The sequence below is a fragment of the Watersipora subatra genome, chromosome 4 (genome assembly GCF_963576615.1).
Source record: "Watersipora subatra chromosome 4, tzWatSuba1.1, whole genome shotgun sequence".
Taxonomy (NCBI): Eukaryota; Metazoa; Bryozoa; class Gymnolaemata; order Cheilostomatida; family Watersiporidae; genus Watersipora; species Watersipora subatra.
In genome coordinates, this window is record NC_088711.1 from 23,050,500 (window position 1) to 23,056,103 (window position 5,604).

Consider the following 5,604-nt stretch of genomic DNA (forward strand, 5'->3'; position numbering starts at 1 on the left):
TTTGTTACAAATAACCAGTGTGATCAATCATCACTTTTATTTTGTGAGGTGAGGACAATACCAAGATTAGAAAAATCATAATTTTTCTGAAAAAGCAATCGACAAAACCTTATTTTTTGATATCAATAGACTTTTATTATTTTTTAATATGTTCGTTTTATTGGTTTATTTCACTTCTTTTTGCTAATAATTGTCCGGTTATTGCATTACACATCAGAAATCTAGGGCGCCCATTTTTCAATGTTAGTGACTTACACGCCTTAGTTTGAGAACTTCTTATATTTCTTGCATTCAGCAGCCATTTAAAATCATAATTTGCACACTACAATCAGCTTAGCAGAGTAGATCTACTCGCAGTTTCGCATACAAAATGATATTGTTTACAGGCCTGCCAACCCAAGAGTGGGGCAATGCGTGAGATTTGGTTTTGGGGCAATTGATGTATCAATGATAGTATATATAAAATTGTGGAAATTGGGGCAAAAATCTCACGCATTTTCATTTTTTCTTTGGGGTGATTGCGTGAGTCTCACGCCCGATGCGTGAGAGTTGGCAGGTATGATTGTTTACGTTCGATGTATGAAATATTAAAATTAATTGAGTTGCAAAAGAGTGAAATAGTCAGACATCAGTATATTACTTACCGTAACCCAAGTAATACGCTTTTAAGCACGAATGAGCACAAAATGATAAGGGTATCAAACGATAACCATGGAACGAAGTTATGGATACACCAAAATAATAATTCGCAAGAAACCTGAGGTGAACCCACATATTATTTGAATAAAATTAGTGTTGTAAGGATAAATCAAGTCCTGAACATCTTCTTTAAAAATGAAACAATTATGTGTATATTAATAATTGAACTGTTGCAAGTTGACTAGTTTTCGACATAAGCCTACTACATGTATGTCCCATTGTTTGCACTGATCTATCTTCTCATGTCATAGTCATTGTACTTCACTGGCATACAGGTGTTGCGCTTTTATCTGTGACCTGGAGTGTTGGCGGTACCAGCTACAGATGTGGTTGCCTCAGTAGTTGGGATACTGGTATGATGAAAAGTCCTTGGTGTTGTAGCTTCATCTGTTGTCTCATAAACTACAACAGGAACTGTGATTTTTGCGCATCTGGTCTGGGGGCTCGACATCATGTTGTTTAATGTTCAGAGGCTCATCGAGGAGTTTTGAAGCTTTTCTGATGTGTACTTGGTTTCGTCAGCAAATTTTGCCACTGTCTTCATTGAGCAGTGCATATAATCTGTCAGACACAAACATTGCTTTCACCAACTTCTTGTTACACCACTCATCTTTAATACTCTGGAGGCTCCCCATTGTATCAGTTTTTTGTTGTTGTGTTAGTAACTTTTTTGTGCTTTTTTGGAGTATTTCCTCCTTGTTCTGGGTATCTAGGGAGATGCTAGCAGGAAGTGTTGAACTAGTGAATCTACCAATCATCATTTTGATTGGAGATGTGGACATGCCTGCAGTGGATGTGTTCCTGTATTCCAGTAGTGCCAGGAATGTTCTTCTGCTCGTTTTTAAATACTTTGGATACCTTTACTGTTACTTCATTTTTTGCGTTTGAGCTGGTTTCTCTGTTGAACTCGATGTATCTTCGAATCCTTAACTGTCACTGAGGTTTGTGAAGTTTGGTCCATAATCAGATTAAACAATCTTAGTAATGCTGTAGCTGGTAAACATTTTCTTGCACGCTTTTATGATTGTATTTGTCCTAATATTTTGGAAAGAATCATTCTAAAAAAATCTGCCTGTTGCCATGCACAACCGGTATACGCATGGCCTGGCTCTCCTGAGAGCAGCGGGTGCACCCTGATGGCTAGTGTGCAGTTTCTGCAGACTTTTAAGTCTATGATTTCGTGATTAGTATTTGAAGCCTTTTGTAGATTATTCCGTCTAAAACAACTAGCTGGTTCCTAAGGTGAAAGTAGTGTTTACCAGTTGCAGAAATCTGATCTTGCTTGTGCCATCCACCAATTATTAGTTATGCAACTTCTTTGAGATCTGGATCTGTTTATAAGTTTTGACGCTGACCGGTATGTTTTGCTGTTGATTAGCTATATCTAGATCGGAAAGGAGAGTCTGTGTTTAGAAAATTTGTCCAGCTAACATATTATTAGTGGTTAGGGTATCTGTTGGACATCTGGATAGCTTGTCAGAATTAATCCGGTGGCTACCACAGCGGTTTATCAGCTTAGCATTGCTCATCTTTGCATTGCTAATACTATGGCTTGTAATCTCTTAGGAGCTTTGAGATTTGTTCCAGTTAGGTATGAATGGTTCATGATCAGCGTATATGTGAATATCTGGGTTGTCAAAGACATATTGCTTAAAGGGCTGCATTGCAAACACTATCGCCAGTAACATCAACTCAAATAAGCATAGTTTTTCTCACTCTCTGTCAGACTGTGGAATGCATATGTTGTCAGTTTGTTGTACTGAATTGGCACAAGTAGCTCCGAATACTTGAGTACTAGCATCACACTGTACGGTCACCGGATGATTTACTTATAAGTACTAGAGGGTGGTATACGTAATAGCAAGCTGTCTTAGGGTACGGAATGCTTTCTTTCAATTTTCTTTGGAGAGCTTTGATCTTTAAGTTGCCTTCTCAGAATTTAGTTTTGACTGAACAGTTGGGTATTTTGAGAGATAGCTTGTGTCTTGATATTCGCCAAACGACATCACTACTATTGGGTGTCTCCATATTATGTATTGCTCTTGTTTTGTTTGGATCTTTGCTGACACTATCTTTGGAAATTATACAGCCGATGTATGTGAGCTGAATGAGATGTACTTGGCATTTGTTTTTGTTCAATTTGAGGTTAACCTTTTTGTCTTTTCTTGTAATTGGGTTAGATTGTGATTGGCAGTAGTATCTTTAGTAGCATTTCTTTCCCCATATGTTAGAATGTTATCAGCTACAGCCATAACACCCTTAAGGCCAACCAGGGCATCCATGAATGCGTAGGAACTTTTCAGCACTGGATGACCGGAAAACTGTATGAGTTCTACGTGCTACCTCACAATGCATTCTGCTTCGTGGTTTACTAAATAATCTCACAGGTCCTAACTTGAAAATTTTTTTGTAGTTCTGTACTACACATGCAATCAATTTTTCCATCACACTTGCTACTCATGACTGAGGAATATTTACAAATTTGTTTTACGCACATCAAAACAAGATTGTTGGTCAAGAAACACTGCTTTTTGCAAAATTACTAAAAAGTCATCAAAATCACTGACTTTTTTCACACACAAAATCACGATTTACATCAATCATTTAAATTAGAAAGTTAATTCATTTAAACCTATGATTTAATTTATTGCATTTATTCGTGCCAACTCTTGACAAAACAATTAACAGTTTTATTAAACAGTTTTACTATCGGCCTCATTGTGGTGTACTGAATTGTATTGTTATATGCAACTGTCTTGTTTTTAGGCGGGTTTTTCTGGTTGTGCTAAACTTTCTTTATTTCTGTAAAATATTATGTAAAATTACGTAACCATAAGATTACTACTTCATAATGATTAGTAGGTATCTACTTATTCACCACTCTGATAATCACGTCACATCTGGTCTTGCAGAATCTAGGCGCAGCTTCGCAACAGACACTCAGTATTTGGTCAACTAAAAACGCATAATAATATAATACTAATCATAATAATTTATGATGATGATTACCAAAGGGCTGCATAGGCTTTGTTGCGTATCAGCCAAAATTAGAATTAACTGCAACACGCAGCTGTTGGGTTTCTTATAAAGTAGCTTTTTATGCAAACGAAGATCAACTTCAGCTCTGCTACTACTTTGGTGTAGCTAGAGCTGGAATGATCACTTGTTTGGATAGTTGTACAGTGCAGGTAGGATTGGACTGAGAAGGCATGGTTTTAAAAGGGAAGCTCTCATGCTCTCATTCTCCCATTTATGGTGTGATAGTTGGATAGTTGTAACATAGTAGACTGCAACAGCCATCAGACAGTTTTACGGCTACTGTTGTGGAACAAAAGAAAATACCCTAAAAATATTTTATCTGGAGTGACATAGGATGTTTGAACTGTAGTGTTCCTCAATACTTGAAGCAGAAAACGCGGCCTATTGGAAATTTTTCAACTAATACCTTGTGCTGTCATTTGCATTCTAGTTGATTTTAATGGGTGCAGTTTTGCGCCATTAAAATCATCGCATTTCGTTCAACTAATGGCATCCTGCAGAATCATATTGTTACAGCCAGTTTGAATGCAAACCTCTATAGCTCGTATACATGTATAGTTATATACAGTCATAGTTATAGCGCAGACTTCCAAATAACACAGAACTGAATAATTTTGTATGCAGAGTTATTGTTATACTGAATTCAGGAGACTTATTGGGTCGCAGAGCTTTAAAAATGGAGTTAATAATTAATAGCTAAATCACAAGTTAGGGTTTATTGTGTGAGTTGAAAAAAAACATCTTTTTCGGTTTAATATTTTAAAATCTGCTAATGTGTCACGGAATCTTATCCCTTCTTAAGGTGGAACTGAATGTTGCTAGTTTTTTTTCATTCACTCAAAGATACCTTAATTTTGTAAAACAAGCATTTCACTCATAGATGTGTAGGACAATAGATTGGCTTTACCGCTCTGTTATGTGGCTGCACTAACTGTAGATGAAGTTGTAAATCTTCCCAATAACGTCTAATTTTAACAGCAGTGACTATCATAATCGAGCCTAAAAATTTATAAAAAATATCTGAATGGTTATGTTGGAAGCATTGCGCTTGACTTATATTAGCTGTTAGCAGTTTGCATACCTCGCCTGGAATAGTAAATATTTGGTATGAATATGTTACCAAAATAGTGACTACCTTTAACGTTAGCTTTTATTTTGCCACTGCCTGTGCCGAAGAAAGTTCTTTACACATAAGCAATGATGTCATGTATGGCTTGTGAAAAATGAGGTTTTGCTTTGTTATTCAGGAGAACGGCTCTGAAATTTGGCTGATATGAACTAGGCTATTTATCATGCTTTCAAATTGATGATTAGTATAACAGTAGATACGGAGTTCAAATATAAAGAGCTCATAGTTTGTGGATTGTAGATTCAAATAAATGCTAGCGTTGTTGCTCTGTTGTTACTTTTATACTCTAAATTACTCATCAGTAACTTCCATAGCAGACCTTTACTGGTGGAATTTAAGCTAAATTTGTGAGCCCCTTCAAAAGTTTAAACCATATAAGTTTAACTTACGCTTGGGAAGCTAAGAAAATTAGAATCGTTATTGCAATTGTATACATCGCTATTTTTTCATCATGTTCCTAATACGGTTGCAGGCATTAAAACTTCTAATTCTCAAGGCTTGGTTTCCATTTTTTTAATTGTTACAGTTGTGTTTGTTTTTTGTATAGTATTGTAAAAAATCTAAGGGAATAACAATTTTTACTCCATTTATTTTGTTTTCAACTATATAAAAAGTGAATTTTTTACTGAACCTTACAAAGCCATAGTTCATGTAGAGACTATGTGTTGCCAAAGATGTAAACACATTTCCCTTTCGTAATGGCACTTTGAGATAGCAGTGCATATAATTTTAGTGGA